Source organism: Mus pahari, chromosome 11 (genome assembly GCF_900095145.1).
Source record: "Mus pahari chromosome 11, PAHARI_EIJ_v1.1, whole genome shotgun sequence".
NCBI lineage: Eukaryota > Metazoa > Chordata > Mammalia > Rodentia > Muridae > Mus > Mus pahari.
Window position 1 is genome coordinate 55,587,021 of NC_034600.1, and position 17,504 is coordinate 55,604,524.

At 42.7% G+C, this 17,504-nt stretch overlaps 1 pseudogene across 1 annotated transcript; it reads right to left on the bottom strand.

The window, feature by feature from the left end:
• Positions 1 to 9,273: 9,273 nt before the first annotated feature.
• LOC110328938 lies at positions 9,274 to 10,299 on the bottom strand (annotated as a pseudogene). The gene has a single exon (XR_002380896.1). The product of XR_002380896.1 is annotated as a glyceraldehyde-3-phosphate dehydrogenase pseudogene (transcript).
• Positions 10,300 to 17,504: the final 7,205 nt, after the last annotated feature.

Here is a 17,504-nt window from a genome sequence, read left to right on the forward strand (position 1 = left end):
ATATATATATATGTATATATGAATATATATAAAACATTTCCCATCTATTCATTATAAGAAGTCTTTCACCCCAACTCAAGCACTAGGTAAAGGATTAACAGAAACTTCTGGATGGCACAGACTTACTTGTTTGGTGGTTAGCAAATTACATTTACTACATGACATGACTACTTTTCCTTGTAAGAAAATGATCACCAGACATGATAAACAATCATAGTATGTTCTTCTGATAAATGTAAACATTAGACAGGAAAAAAATACATAGTATGTTTTATTGAGAAATATGATACAAACCCTTCCTATAATTGCAACAAAATTTAATCTGCTATTAACTCTTCTTCAAGTTGCAATCTTATATTTTAAATTAACTGGTCAAATTTGAGCATCGACTCACTAAGGGTGACAGAGTGACAAGGTGTTTTGAAAAATCCAAGATATTGAGGGAGCCATGAATACAATCACAAAGACACTTAATGGAAGCATGTGGCAAAACTCAATAGACATTGGAAACACCACAAGCTGTAAAACTTGACTTACTGTCCCATGGAAAAGATGTGTGTGTGTGTGTGTGTGTGTGTGTGTGTGTGTGCGCGCGCGCGCGCGCGCGCACACACATGCATGCAAGTGTGCTAATGCACATGTGTGCAAGTACCAGGAAGCCTGTAAGTGGGGATGGAAATTCAATAATAAAAACTGATAGCCATGACCCTTGGGGTATTGAAAATCTAGTAGGAAAGACCAAAAATGTAATGAATGCTGATGACAGAAATTCAAAAGTTGGAAATTAATTAGGCAATGGAGATAAAACGTGCTTTGGGAGAGGGACAGTGGTTGCTCCTATGGGACATCATACAGGAAAGGGTAGAAGGTTTTAAGGCCAGAGAGTGAGATATGGGTCTGGCTAAAATGACTGAATGCCTAAGGAGTATAGATTTTGTCAAAAGGGAAATAAGAAGCCATCACAGAATTTAAAGCAGATGAGAAAAAAAAAAGTATACATTAGGAGCTAGTGCCTCATACCTACTACTGATAAAGAGACAGAAACAAAAGTTTCCTTAGAAACCAGAGAAAAAGCAGAATCCAAACTTTACTCCCAAGCCTCCCATATACACAAGTGTCATCTGTTAGCATTATTTTCATTTTGAGTAAGAGAGAATTGTAGGAAAGACCATGAAATACACTTTTGGCATTTTCAGCTGGAGACCAGATTATCTCTAGAATACAGGCTAGTCTGATCAAACGGGCGGTTCAAAATAGTGCAAGAAACTGTTTTCCTATGTTCAGGTCAAAATAGGTAGAAGGAAATGTTCTGTCTTCGATCACCTGGGGGACACATCTGTGACGGTGTTCCACATAAATTTTATTGAGAAGGAAAGACTTGCCCTGAGCAATCCTGCAGTGGAACAGTCTAAGACCTACCCACATCACTCCCCAAGGGAGGGATGGGAGGATAACATGGGCAGAGCACCGGTGTTCATCAGCATGTTCTTCCTTACTATAGAAACAATGAGGCCCACTACCCGACAGCATCACCACTGTGTCTTCCTCATCTTGATAGACTATGCCCTCAAACTGTATCTCCTGTTCTCAACTTTCCTAATGCTGGGACCCTTTAATACAGTTCCTCACTTTGTGAGGAACTCACTCACCCATAACCATAAAGTTATTTTCATTGCTACTTCATAACTGTAATTTCGCTGCTGTTATGAATCATGATGTAAATATCTATGTTTCCTGATGGTCTTAGGAGACCCCTTCGAAAGAACCGTTCAATTTATGGGGGGGGGGGTGTCGCAACCCACAGGATGAGGACCACTGCCTCGAGCCCTTCCTATCTTCTGTTCTTTTCGTCGGGTATTTTTCCCCGCAGTCACAAGTCAAATCGCTAACACAGCCACTGACCCTGAGAGCAGCTCCACTCCCTGCAGCTCTCCTCCACTTCCAGCGAGATTCACCTTGAAATCCAGGGCTTCTTCCAATCGGCAAGTCAGGCATAGCCTGACGTGTGAAGCAGGCCTACATAGGTGACTAACATAGCTTTCTTCTGGATGGTCCATGCTCTAAAGATCTTAGAAAACACAGTGTGTGTGTATGGGTGTGTGTGTGTGTGGTTTGAGTTGACTGTCATTATATAAGTGCTTATTAATAGGATGAGCTGAGTTGCTTGGTACAAGCCTTACTTGTCCTTGGAGATGGGCTCTGTCATTTAAGACTCAGATTAGCTGAACCATTTAACCAAGGCCAAGGAACTAGATTCAGATTTATATTTTTCATCCCGATGCCTACACAAGAACCCGGCTGGTGTTGCGGGGGCTGGGGGGGGGGGTTGTTGGGAGGGGCTGAAATGACAGGGTGGCATTTCATAACAGGGGCAAAGAGGATTAGGGAAGTGGTCAGAGGGAGGGTGGAAATACACGGAGGACGAAAGCAATGGAGAGAGGTGCCTGCCAACCCCCCAACAAGGCTCAAACAATCCAGGCCTAATCCAAATCAGGCCAGGTCTTTGATTGGCCCATCCGGCTGAGTTCTCCAAGCTGTGGTTCCTGTAGTGTGCCCAGCTGGCAGGATAAAAACCATTTGAAAAAAAAAAAAATCCGGAAATTGCCACTCTCCAGGGAGCATCTGTGAAAAACACTGGCCGCAAATGAGCTGGCAGAGCTTCAGAGATCACCATTTGCCCTGCTTCTGGAGCTGCTTCCCAGATGGGCCTTTCAGCGGCCGGAGCTGCACTGAGCCTCGTGGGTATTTCTGCAGAGTGCTTCTGCAGGGCAAGAAGTGTGTCTAGAAGTGTTGTCTGCCGCAAATGAAGCAGTCTTGTACCTAGACATGTAATCCTTAAGATATTTTACTTATTTGTGTGAGTCCGTGTGTGTGTGTGTGTGTGTGTGTGTGTGTGTGTGTGTGTGTAAGTGTGTGTGTACAGATGGAGACCAGAAGAGGGCATTGAATCCCTTGGAGAGGGAGTTATAGACATTTGTGGGCTACCTGGCCTGCTATGTACATGCTGGAATGTGAACACTGGTCTTCATGATTGTGTAGTCAGAGCTTTTCAACTAACTCTGCGTCACCTCTCCAGCTAATGGAGTCATGATTTTCAATTGACTTGTGAATAGTCCTATAGTGATGCACTGCATTTCTTTCTTTAAGACAAAGGACTTTCCACAGTAATTTGCAATTTTATAAAATCTGAATTATTGTAAAAAGCGCTCGGGGTTGTGAGAGCAAAGAATTTTGAGGGCTCTGAGAAGTAATTTGTACCTTTGGACAACGCTGCAGGGAAAAAGTAAACAAGAGACTCTTCCTGGGGGTGTGGGATTATAGAAACTGGGCTTTCTCGTAGGCGTTTGCCCAGAGTCTAACATGCACTGACACTTTAAGAATAAAAGCTAGGAAAAGTCTAACCCAACATTTTATCTTTTTTTTTTTTTTTTAAATTCTTGGTTTTGGTTTTTCTTTTCTTTTTCAGTTCAAAACTGAGTTTTTTTTTCTTTTCTTTTTTATTAGATATTTTGTTCATTTACATTTCAAATGCCATCCCAAAAGTCCCCTATACCCTCCTCCTGCCCTACTCCCCAACCCACCCACTCCCGATTCCTGGCCCTGGCATTCCCCTGTACTGGGGCATATAATCTTCCCAAGACCANGGGCCTCTCCTCTCATTGATGGCTGACTAGGCCAACCTCTGCTACATATGCAACTAAAGACACGAGCTCTGGGAGTACTGGTTAGTTCATATTGTTGTTCCTCCTATAGGTTTTAGCTTTTCAAGACAGGATTTTTTTTTTTTTTTCTGTGTAGCCCTGGCTGTCTTGGAACTCACTCTGTAGACCAGGCTGGCCTCGAGCTCAGAGATCTGCCTGCCTCTGCCTCCCGAGTGCTGGGATTAAAGGCATCTGTCACTACTACGCCCCCCACTATCTTATCCTTTCCCATCCCAGGTTCGCCCCATGTCATTCAACCCTTTTTATTGCACCATAACATCTTTCACCAAGGAACCAGCGACGCACACAGAGAGATAATGTATTTATTTTGGCTTGTCTCAGAGTCCCGTGTCTTTCTCCTCTTTCAGAGTGAGTCTGTCATTGACACTTCATCGCTGCCTGCTGCTTGGTGGTCTTTCTGCTTACTGGAAATGATGGAGCAGTTTACAAAGAGGCCTGCTGACATTTGTGGGAAGCAAGTGTGACCAAGCCCCGTGATCCCTGTTTACCAAGAACCTGAGCCTCCGCACTTGTATGATCCTGTGCTGCCCACCTGATGAGTCACTGGCCTATCACTGCATGCCCTGCTTGGGTTCAGAGCGTGCTGAACGCTGATTGGATCCAGGAGAGGGGGGGAGGGATGAGATCAGAGGGTGGAGGGAAAAAACAAAAGAGAAACTGGTCGAGCCGGGAGATAAAGATGGGAGCTGCTTGAAACCCTCCTTGGCGTTCCTGTCGTTTTTCCCTGTCTCTGCCGGTCGGAGTGCAGGGTTGCGGCAGATGTTTCTTCAAATAGTCAAGGATAAAATATCTTTTTGCTGTCTGGATCAAATACACAAACTGTTCTATTCATTAACTTCTATCCTTCTGGTGGCCTCTCTGGCGACTTCTCTGTTTCAGACAGATATGAAACCACAGAACTGACAGAGACAGAAATGACCTCACATGGACGTAAGATCCAAGTGTAGAGAAGCTAAAAATGCCATGCTTAGGGTGAAACTCCCTCAAAGGCCTGTCTGTCTGGTGGTTCCCTTCTGAGTTCTCCAGCTTCCAGCTTTCACTGAGGAGAGTTGTGAGAGAGTGAGCAGTAGAAGAGGGGCTCTGAGCTGTGCTTAGTAAGAGCAATGGAATCTCTCTAATGTCTTCAAATGAGTAGAATTTCTTTCCATTAACTTTGCTCTTGGGAATAGCCCTAAGATAGACCTGGATAATGCTAAGCTCCTACTACCCCTCTGACCCATATGATCTTCCAAATCAAATGAGATCTCCAGGCTGAAAGGATAAAGGGCTGATCACCCTCCTATGTAAGTATCCACTAGGAATTTCATGAAATCATTATTTTTAATAGCTGAGTAGTTAACTTCATTGTGTAAATGTACCACATTTTCTGTATCCATTCCTCTATAGAGGGACATCTGGGTTCTTTCTAGCTTCTGGCCATTATAAATAACACTGCTGTGAACTTGGTGCAGCATGTGTCCTTGTTATATGTTGGAGCATCTTCTGGGTGTATGCCCAGGAGTGGTATAGCTGAGTCACCAGGTAGAACTATGTCCAATTTTCTGAAGAACAGCCAGACTGATTTCCAGAGTGGTTGTTCCAGCTTGCAATCCCACCAGCAATGGAGGAGCGTTGCTCTTTCTCCATATCCTCACCTGCATCTGCTGTCACCTGAGTTTTTGATCTTAGCCATTCTGAATGGTATAAGGTGGAATCTCAGGGTTATTTTGATTTGCATTTCCCTGATGACTAAGGATGTTGAACATTTCTTTAGGTGTTTCTCAGACATTCAAGATTCCTCAGTAGAGAATTCTCTGTTTAGCTCTGTACCCCATTTTTAAATAGGGTTATTTGGTTCTCTGGAATCTGAGTTCTTTGTATATTTTGGATATTAGCCCTCTTTCGGATGTAGGGTTGGTAAAGATTTTTGCCCAATCTGTGGGTTGCCGTTTTATTTTTTTGACAGTGTCCTTTGCCTTACAGGATCATTTCAATTTTATGAGGTCCCATTTGTCAATTGATGATCTTAGAGTATAAGCCATTGGTGTTCTGTCCAGGAAATTTTCTCCTGTGCCAATATGTTGAAAGTTCTTCCCCACTTTCTCTTCTATTAGTTTTACTGTATCTGGTTTTATGTGGAGGTCCTGGATCCACTTGGACTTGATCTTTGTACAAGGAGATAAGAATGGATCAATTTGCACTCTTCTACATGCTGACTGCCAGAGGAATGGATACAGAAACTGTGGTACATTTACACAATGGAGTACTACTCAGCTATTAAAAACAATGAATTTATGAAATTCTTGGGCAAATGGATGTATCTGGAGGATATCATCCTTAGTGAGGTAACCCAATCACAAAAGAAGTCACTAGTTATGCACTCACTGGTAAGCGAATATTAGCCCAGAAACTTAGAATACCCGAGATACATTATGCAAAACACAAGACTGCTTGTGGACGTTGTACATCGTGGTGCGCACTAGGCTCCGCACCACGATGTACAACGTCCACAAGCAGCACCAAACCTAGATACTAACGCACATGCCAGCAAGATTCTGCTGAAGGGACCCTGANATAGCGGCCTCTTGTGAGGTTATGCCAGTGCCTGGCAAACACTGAAGTGGATGCTCACAGCCAGCTATTGGATGGAACACAGGGTCCCCAATGGAGGAGCTAGAGAAAGTACACAAGGAGTTGTAGGGGCTGCAACCCTGTAGGTGGAACAACAATATGAACTAACCAGCAACCCCTGAGCTTGTGTCTCTAGCTGTATATGTAGCAGAAGATGGTCTAATCGGCCATCACTGGGAAGAGAGGCCCCTTGGCCTTTCAAACTTTATATGACCCAGCACAAGGGAAGGCCTGGGCCAAGTAGTGGGAGTGGGTGGGTAGGGGAGCAGGGGTGGGGGATGGTATAGGGAACTTTCAGGATAGCATTTGTAATGTAAATAAAATAAAATAAAATAAAATAAAATAAAAAGAAGGTGTGGACTTGTTGGAGTAGGTGTGTCATTGTGGGTGTGGGCTTAAGACCCTCACCCTAGCTGCCTGGANGCCAGTATTCTGTTAGCAGCCTTCAGATGAAGATGTAGAACTCTCAGCTCCTCCTGCACCATGCCTGCTAGGATGCTGTCATGCCCCTGCCTTGATAATGGACGAACCTCTGAACCTATAAGCCAGCCCCAATTAAATGTTGTCCTTCTAAGAGTTGCCTTGGCCATAGCATCTGTTCACAGGAGTAAAACCCTAAGACAGATAAGCTTTGTCCATCAATGACTGACACAAACTGGGTACTTCTTTTATTAAAATAGACAGATCGTCTTGCCATTTCAGTCTACACATAAGAACTTAAAATCTGTATTTCTACAAGAGAATGCTATTCTATATCGTCTTTTATCCCTTTCTGTCCTTCTGGAACACATGTAGCACAAACATTTTAATCTTTGTATCATGAATATTTGCTTGAAAACCATAAGCACCTTTTCAGATAACCTTTAAAAGCATAAATAATGTATTTTGAATTTTTAAAAAGATCCATAATATTGAACTAGTAAAAAAACAGCTAATACACGATATGTTAGAAGATTTGTTTGTTTAATAATGTATTGAATAATAAGATGTGGTGGCAGTTCTGTCAGTTCTGTCAAGAATTTCAAAGCATTGACAAGTATAAACAAGTACAAATGTGATATTTGATAACCATAGAGGGATTTAATATCCCTAACCCTTACTGGTGACATCAGCAATACTACAATGGCCAGTTGATTATATTTATAATAAAATAAAATGCTTGGAATCCCATAATGTCCTATAGGAATAAAGTTGTAATTTTCCCATACAATTTAATTTATCCATGAATATTACTCAGGCCAGGAACCTTCTAGGATGAGGTTCCCAGATCCTACCACACTGTTCCCAGTAGGTACCTACCCTCCTGAGTGTTGAACAAAGGAATTTTGAGGGAGTGTAATAGTTATGTACTTTCCAGAAGGTGTCAGGCTTGTGTTACTGAAGAATCAAATTCTCTTGATTAGACCAAATTTAGGTGTCCTGCCTCTGATTCATGAAGTTTGAGTCAGTGAAAATTAGGTGGAAATGTCCCCCAAGAGAAACAGAGGCTCCAAGAAAGCAGATCTACGAGAATTAAGACTATTCAAATGAAGAAATGTTACGGTTAAGAATCATCAGAAGAAATTAAATTGTTCTCTGGTCTCCTCAGTCTCAAACAGGATATATGTCATCAGACAGACCAGACACCATGAAATTTCTAACAATGCATCACAGAAGACACGCAGGCGAAGGTGGAGTGTTTATCTTTTCACATAAAGGGCAGATTTATAGATCAGTAGAGACACTGAAAATACAGACTATATGGAAAGACTTTTAATACAAAGCAGGGATTTGACTACGGTTCTTTTATCTGAGTGGGGTTGTTACAATTCTTCAGGCTTTCCTGGAAATCAAAGAACTTTTTGGAAAGCCAATACATATGTGTGTGTGAGTGTGTATGTATATATACACACATGTACACACATATACATCACTGTTCTTATATGGGTTGTGTGGGACTCTAACATATTTATGAGACATGAAATTTTTTCACTGGATTCCCTTTTACCTAAGATTCATCAAAAATTGATTCTATCTACAGTGAGTTAATTTTTTCCCTTTGCTTTTCAGATTATAGCTTTGTATTGATCTTCATTTGAAAGTGATGTTTGTAATATTCTTCACTGTTGTTCCTAATGTCTCCTCCCCATAGGACAAATAGCAAGTGTAGTATTAATAAACGTTTGCTTCTATTAATGGAATACAATCAGAAAGTGACATGTCAAATCCAAGGAGATTTATTATCTGATGGTTGGTTTTTCCATCTCTTTCCTCCTCTTCTCCGCCTTAAAAATGAAGCGCCTCAGATCAGAACTGCTCTTTACTGACTGAATTTTGAAGTGGCCCCTATTTCAAATATTTCTCTTGTGGACTAAAATAATATAGTCAGATAACAATTTTTCACTAAAACATAAAACTAAAAATAGTTACCTTAAGAAAAGTGTGGCTGGAGAGATGGCTCAGAGGCTAAGAGCACTGGATGCTCTTTCAGAGGACCACTCTGGTTCACACCCAGCTCTCATATGGTGGCTCACAACCATCTATACCTCCAGTCCCTGGAGATTTGTTGTCCTTGTCTGCCCTCCATGGGCACTGAATACCTGCAGTGCACAGGCATGCATTCAGGCCAAACACTCATACACATAGAAATAAATAAATGAAGGAAGGAAGAAATAAAAGATATGACTCTCAAAAGATATGATGTATCAAAACCTAACTCTCTTTTCCCAGCCCAGTATTGATGGTTTTTTTTTTGGGGGGGGGGTGCAGTGAACTTTATTGATGGTATTCAATAGAGTAGGGAGGACTCTCTAGGCCCCTCCTGTTATTATGGGGGTCTGGGGTGGAAATTGTGAGGGAGATGCTCAGTGTTGGGGGCCGAGTTGGGATAGTGACTCCTCAGCAACTGAGGGCCTCTCTCTTGCTCTCGGAGTCCTTGCTGGGGTGGGTGGTCCACGGCTTCTTACTTCTTGGAGGCCATGTAGGCCATGAGATCCACCACCCTGTTGCTGTAGCTGTATTCATTGTCATACCAGGAAATGAGCTTGACAAAGTTGTCATTGAGAGCAATGCCAGCTCTGGCATCGAAGGTGGAAGAGTGGGAGCTGCTGTTGAAGTCGCAGGAGACAACCTGGTGCTCAGTGTAGCCTGGGATGCCCTTTAGTGGGCCCTCAGATGCCTGCTTCACCACCTTCTTGATGTTGTCATACTTGGCAGGTTTCTCCGGGTGGAATGTTAGATCCACGACAGATACATTGGGGGTAGGAACACGGAAGGCCATGCCAGTGAGCTTCCTGTTCAGCTCTGGGATGACCTTGCCCACAGCCTTGGCAGCACCAGTGGATGCAGGGATGATGTTCTGGGCAGCCCCATGGCCATCACGCCACAGCTTCCCAGAGGGGCCATCCACAGTCTTCTGAGTGGCAGTAATGGCATGAACCGTGGTCATGAGCCCTTCCAGGATGCCAAAGTTGTCATGGATGACCTTGGCCAGGGGGGCTAAGCAGTTGGTGGTGCAGGGTGCATTGCTGACAATCTTGAGTGAGTTGTCATATTTCTCGTGGTTCACATCCATCACAAACATGGTGAGGAGGGCATCAGCAGAAGGGGCAGAGATGATGACCCTTTTAGCCCCACCCTTCAAGTGGGCCCCGGCCTTCTCCATGGTGGTGAAGACGCCAGTAGACTCCACGACATACTCAGCACCAGCATCACCCCATTTGATGTTAGCGGGGTCTCGCTCCTGGAAGATGGTGATGGGCTTCCCATTGATGACAAGCTTCCCATTCTCAGCATTGACTGTGCCATTGAATTTGCCATAGGTGGAGTCATACTGGAACATGTAGACCATGTAGTTGAGGTCAATGAAGGGGTCGTTGATGGCAACAATCTCTATTTTGCCATGTGGAGAGCAGAAGGCAGCCCTGGTAACCAGGCTTCCAATACGACCAAATCCGTTCACACAGACCTTCACCATTTTGTCTATGGGACGAGGCTGGCACTGCACAAGAAGATGTGGCTGTCTCTGGAACAGGAAGGAGCAGAGCTGATGTTTTTGAGAAATAATTGGATGGTGATTGCATAGGCATGAAGGTGAATGTGGGAATGGAGTATTCAGTTCTGCCCTAGAGGCATAGATGATTGTTTATGTTACAGTAACTCATGGATGCTATTCAGTTACGATAGATCATTTATATATTTGCACATGGTACTTTGCAGTAAAATGTTTTAAACATGTGATAACAATAACCATAGCCTGATCAAGACTCCTAAAAGTTTTGTAAGCACAAAGTATAACTCATAATGCACCTTTGCTGTTTAGCAGAAAAACTACATGGCATTTTGGGCTAGAAAGCAAGCACATTCCAATTTAGCACGTTTTAAAAATAAACATCTTACCTGGAGAAAATGGCACTACCTATGTAATTATATAATGATATAATTAAGTAGTTAATTATACATTACATACTTAAACAGTCATGTAAATAATTAACTACAGCTACAATAAGTAATATAAAGTACAAGGTTCTGGGTGTGTGTTACCCTATCTGATTATTAGCAGTTCACAGAGGGACAACAGTCTACCATCTTATAATTCCAGTCTTGAAGAGAAAAAGGCACAATAACCAACTTATTAATAAATTATTTTTAAGTAAATTAACAAATGAACAATTCCAGAGGCAAAACCTATTATGTCACAATAAGACTGTACCAAGAAAAAAATCTTGATTCTCCTCTTGTCCTGACTACTGCCTCCATTGTCTTAGAAGTCACCCAGTTTGGCTAGAGTTTCTGACACCTTGGAAGGGCCTTACTTTGCTCTTCAAATCTTTTCTAGCCCTCTTTTCACACACACTTTTAAAGTGAGAGCTTCAGGCTTTGACCTCAGCAGTGACATAGTTCTGTCCATAGTCACTAGGGATCTTCTGTCCTTTAGAGTTCGTTCTCAATCTGAGCTCAGTCTCCTCTTAAATTTGGAGCAGCTCTGCAAGGCTGTGTTATTCAATGACTCAGACAACTGGGTCTTGAGGGCTCTGTTGACCAAAAAGAGTGTAAGACCACAGAGGGAAAGGGATTGTGCATCCCAGGTCCCCAAGTCAGCCAAGTACACATTCTGCAAGCCCATCCCCCACCAAGCGAGAATTTTAAGAATCAAAACAACTATCAAACAAAAGGTGCTAAATTAATTTGGTCCATGACAGCCCATATGAAAGACCACCATCCTAATTTCAACTATATATACTCATGTGACTAAACACTGGTCACTGAGGTGAGAGTAATTACAAATGAAACATACAGACCATAATAAGAAAGCAGCGTAGTTCTTCCCACCCCATCTCATTTCTAACATCTGCCCACTGAGAGGTAGCTATGATGGCAGAGCAAGACAATACTCAATGGCTGGCAAAATAACAAAAGAAGTCTGGGACCTTGATAACTTGGCAAGGACTAGCTGCCTTAACAGTTCTGATTTCAATAAATGAAAAACTTCTGTAACAAGTCCTTGCTATTTTCAATCTTTGAGACGCAAAGCCAAACTACGTTTCAACTGGTGCAGGGGCCATCTGAGTTAGTGGTCCTCACCAGCAACAGGAAGTGTGACTGTTTCCTGGGAAATATTTGCTGATATGTGGAGATAGTTCTGGTTGCTCTACATGAAGAGACTATGGAATATGCTGCCCTTGGATGGAAAGCAGAGGTCTGGGACGGCCTCGGAAAGATAAATGACACATCCACTTTCAAGTCCAGGTCACAGTTATGTTGGCCTTCATCGTGGGCCTGTGGTGAGGCAGAAACACCATGTCTGAAGCAGAATGGAAGAAATCTATGTACCTCAAGAAAGGAAGGGAGAAAATAAGAGGAAAGAGGAAAGAAGAGAAGGGGGAAGGAGAGAGAGAGGGAGGGAGAGGGAGAGGGAGAAACAGAGAGAGACAGAGAGAAGGAAGAGGAGAGACAGACAGACAGACAGAGATAGAGAGATAGACACACACACACACACACACACACACACAGAGAGAGAGAGAGAGAGAGAGAGAGAGAGAGAGAGAGAGAGAGAGCACCCTCCAAAAATCTTCCCCAGTGACCTTCTTTCTGCAAACAGCCCTGTCTCCTAATAACCTATTTAGTTATGAACTCATCAATATACTAATACTATAATAAAGTCCACACTCTCATGATCTAATAGACTTATGATCTAGTCACCCCTCAACAATACCAGTACAAGAACCAACTCTTCAAGACTCGAACATTTAGGGGGATGCTTCGTCACCAAACGGTAACAGCAACCATTGCTCAAACACAGCTGAGCATCCTGTTCTGTGATGGAGGGAAGCACAAGAGCTGGCAGCTTCAGAATGAATCTGGACAGATCTCTCAGGGCCATACCTGTGCAGATTATACTGGAAGCATGTGCTTCACTCTGGAGCTGCACTGAATGTGCTACAAAGATGGCCCTAAGACCGCCTCCTCCCACTCATGGGCACGCATACTAGGAAAGCTTCAGAATCAGGGATCCCCATTAGTAGAGCAATGCAAAAAGATATATATGACTCATAACTGCCCACAGGAAAACAGTAGAAAGTCTAATGCTTGAAAAACTCTCCAAAGGCCAACCAAGATGGCAGGGCCTGCCGAGCAAACAGGCGCTATCTGGATTCTATTTTTGTGTTGTACTTCTCCCTTTAGACAAACGTCCTTTGTACAGTTTTGTCTCAGACAGTGTTGCCGTTAGTCCTGGAACAGACTCTTGCAGTTCCTAGATGCTCTCTGGGATACCCACACAACTGCGGTACCGCTGAGACCCTCTCAGCGTCTTCAGTGTCCTGGGGAAAAGGTAGACAGGCAAGGAGGCATGCCAACTCATGTTGTCCATGCGTGCACTGAAGTCGGCAACATTTATTTGAGTGAGGCTGGCTCGCAAATAGAACTTTAACATGCAGTATTGGGACTTTTGTTACCTAAACGCTACAGCTTAAGGAATAGGGTCCCTCAGCTACTTACTTCAAAGGCTATTACTGTAGCAGATACTCACTGTGTCTACTGATATGATTGACTACATGATCTTAGACAGAAAGGCGAGCTTTTCTGTTAGCTTTTGCAACTCCTCAGTTTTGTCTTTATAATAAAAGCTGAAGGTTAGCTTAAGTGCTACTTTGGGGTTCTTAAGACTTTGAACTTCCATCTTTCTCCACGCACTAATTACTTGCATTAATTTTTATTTTTGTTTATATGAGTCAATATGTTTATTGTACTGCTCTAAAGAGCTCTCTCCTTAGCAATTACAATTATTAAAGCTTTTGGAATGGAGATTAATGGGTCAGAGAGGGAATGTGACCATGCACAAAGGGACACATACAATAAACAAGCCAAGAAAGGGCCTCCTGGTGACTTCAGAAAACGTTGGAAGACCAAGACAGTTATAGGGAAACAATAATGACACAGTCTTATGAAGGATCAATGAGGGAACATTTTACACACACACACACACACACACACACACACACACACACAGAGAGAGAGAGAGAGAGAGAGAGAGAGAGAGAGAGAGAGTTTTTGCATGTATGTAAACACTTTCACTCACAGAGACAGCCCTTTCCACTCTTTCTACGACAAAGCAAACAATGGAAATTTCCAGGGCAGCCAAAGTCAGTTTCTACTCGTAGCTCCCTGTTTCCTGAGCGTGAGCCTGACTTTACGGCCACTCCGGCCTACCCACAAACTCTGCCTAAGGAACTATAAATTTCCCATGCCCTTCTGTGTCTGAGTGCTCCCTCTACTCGCTTCATGTGGGAAAACGTCCTCTTCTAATAATTAAGCTTAATTGCTATTAAGATTCTACTGAGATAACTGGACAGATGTTTCTTTTTAAATTGCATTTTAAGAACACCAGTGTACATTCGTACCAAACAGCAAGCTATAGATGCTTGATACTTGGCTCTGTGTCAGCTTAGAAAAGAGAATTTTCCGACTCAGTGAAGAGACTGGACAGAACTTTGAACATCATTATCCAGCCGGCTTACCCGGCAGTACTTTAGTGTTCACGAGGGAGGGCATCGTTCGTGGCTTTTGAATTTCCCTCCTTCCGAATATCAGCTCAGGAGTAGAAATGGTCTTAACTTTGGTTCAAAGAGCTTCTGGTTTCAGCTGTTAGTGTCAACATTTCATAACGGCACACATGGTAGTAACAGCCATCCCAATACAAACTGGCAAGGACAGCAGCAGTTTACTGAGTACTTTATAAGATTGAAACTACCACCTTCAGCCTCACTTTACATTTGATAAAATGAAGTTTAGAGAGGGCAAATGGCTTGCTTGAGATCAGAGGAGTACAAGATCAGATCTTAGATTTGAGTTCAGATCATGTAAAGGTCAAAAATAGAGTTCTCCCTTTCTTTCTTTCTTTCTTTCTTTCTTTCTTTCTTTCTTTCTTTCTTTCTTTCTTTCTTTCTTTCTTTCTTTCTCTTTCGTTCTTTCTTTTGTTCTTTCTCTCTCTCTTTCTTTCTTTCTTTCTTTCTTTCTAATGTGTACTTGTGTATAAATGCTATGTATATGATGTTTAGGTAATATGTATATGTATAGACATATAATATGTATATGACATATGTGTGTATATTGATATATGTGTGTGTGTGTGTGTGTGTGTGTGTGTGTGTGTAATGTATAGATGTGTTCGTGTGTATGTATGCAAGTGTCCGTAGAGACCAAAGAGAGTGTTGGTTACCTAGTGCTGGAGTTACATGGAATTGCTGGGAACCAAACTTTTGTCCTCTGGAAGAATAGCAAATGTTCTTAACCACTGAGCCGTCTCTCCAGCCCCAAAGATGGAGTTCTTAACCACTACATTGGAAAGCCTCTTATTGGGGGTTGGAAGTACTCACTAAATGAATATTTCATCACTCCTCCTCTCTCCTGACACCCTAAATCACCTAGTTGCACTAAGGATGAAGTTTATACCAGATAATCAATTCTGTCTTTGTTTGTTGAAATCCCAATATTGAGTGCATTATTTTGCATCTCACCTTTCCAGGTTTTGTTTCCATTCCTATGCTACCAAATACAGAAGAAAGTTTAATACAGAAGAAAGTTTATCAAATTTCAGAAGAAAGTTTAAAGTGGGGTAGAAAGGGGCAGAGGGTCCTGGGTCCCTCAGAAAAGGGACAACCAGGAGAGACAAAGTATGAGCAAGAGGGTTCAGTTTGGACAGATCAACTGTACTGTTCTGAGAACAGTAATGGAAACAAGGCATGCCTCACTCTTCCGACAATAGAGCAGAAACAAACAAACAGACAAAACAAACAAACAAACAAACAAAAAAACAAACAAAAAACCCACTGTCTTCCATTGGGCATTACTGGGTGAAAGCCAGCACTGTGTTATTGCCAGGTGGAGGCTGGCATGGGGTGGAGGGGAGAAGGAAACATGGACCTAGGGCATCTCCTATAAACAAGCCCTTCTTTTGAAAACCTGTGCATGTGATGTTTTCTGGGGAACTCATCAGCGTGACGGAGTCCCTCTAATGATGAGACGTGTGTGAGACAGGGGGCTCTTTAACACTCATTGCCAACCCCAATCTTACAGCTAATACAACAGCTATGGGAAGCTATGGGTATAGGGAGAAATGGCAAAATCTTCAGAGAGTCCTGCTTCAGATAGAGTCCTATCTTCAGAGATACTCCTGCAGAGTATCGTCCTATTCATTTATCTATACATCCATTCATCAGTTCATCCAGTGAATCGTTTTGGGGGGCCTGTAGAGTATCAGGCACCATACTAGATGTTGGAGAAACACGGTAAAGGAAATACACAGCTCCAGGTCCAGCATTTTTGTGGTCTAAATTCATGACTAAAATATGACAGGTATATGTGAGGTTATTCTGGGAAAGAGAAAAAGCTGTATTGCATTTGCTATCGTTCTGCATCCTCTGACTGATGCTTTAAAAAAATGATGTACGTCAGGTCTGAGGAGATGAAGGAATACTTCCTATTTAGACTGAAGTGGAAAGTTACTGGTATGCTCAGAAACGAGCTTACATAATTATGGGCTGGGCTCAGATAAACTATAGTTGTTAATTTCTAGAATTTCCTCAGGCCATGAGTAAACTACCCTTTGACCCAGGTAAAAATATGATGCCTACTTTAAGTGGAAAAATACACAGAGGGTGGAAATTTTATGTTATTGGCCAGCAGGAAGCTGAGACTTCCTACACCACTTTCTGAGCAGAAGGGTTGCTCACCCCACCATTTTTTCCAATAGGTCCTAGCAGAATGGCTTTAGGCTTAGAGTGCATAGATTATGATCTGGAGTAAAAAGACAGTTCTGGATTCCTCAGTAGCTTCTGCAAAGCTAAGAAGTACCAGGCACCACTGAGAGTCAGGCCCATCAACAAAGTGTATATAATAATAGCTCTCACACAGGATTGGCAGGTTTAAAGATGCGTTATGCAAAGGATGTTAACTGCTTGGCACAGGGTTAGAGCTCAGAGCATGCTAACTGTGGGGACCTGAGGTGGAAGTGGAGGGTAACAAGTCCTTCCTCAGAGGGATTTCTGGGCTCAAGTCAGTTAACCCCTGACATGAAGTTGGTATCTTCATGTCCAGACATGGCCTTATGCTCAACAGACTGAGCCAGTTCGACCTATCTTCTACTTTCTCAGTTCACCTGCAAGCTGGCTGGGAATATGCAGATCTTCAGACATTTAGCCAGAAATCTGCCCAGTGGTAGATAAGAGCCTCACTGGATCAATCTATGCGAGGCCAAGAGAAGGTGGCTCTTGGAAGGCACCTCTAACAAATGCCGTTGTCTCTCCAGCATACATAACTATACTGACCTCATCTGATACAGATGGGAATCAAAGCAGCCCAAAGCACCCAGCAGGATCAAAGGGGAGGAAGCAGGAGCTCAGTTGCTGCATCCTTTGTCATGGCCCTGCCTTGATGATGCGATGCCTTAATCCAAAGGAGTTACACAGTCGGTGTGCTCAGTCGCATGGCAGAGAAATCTTGCAGAGGGTAGTAGAGTCACTTTTCTTTTATGGCCACTGCTTGGCTGCTCTGTTGTATCCAGAAGACAGGTTTTCTTGTAGTCGTGTACTGTCTCTGGCTCTTACACTCTTTCTATGATCTCTTTTACATAATCCCTGAACCTTGGGAGAAGAAGGATATCTATCTATCTATCTATCTATCTATCTATCTATC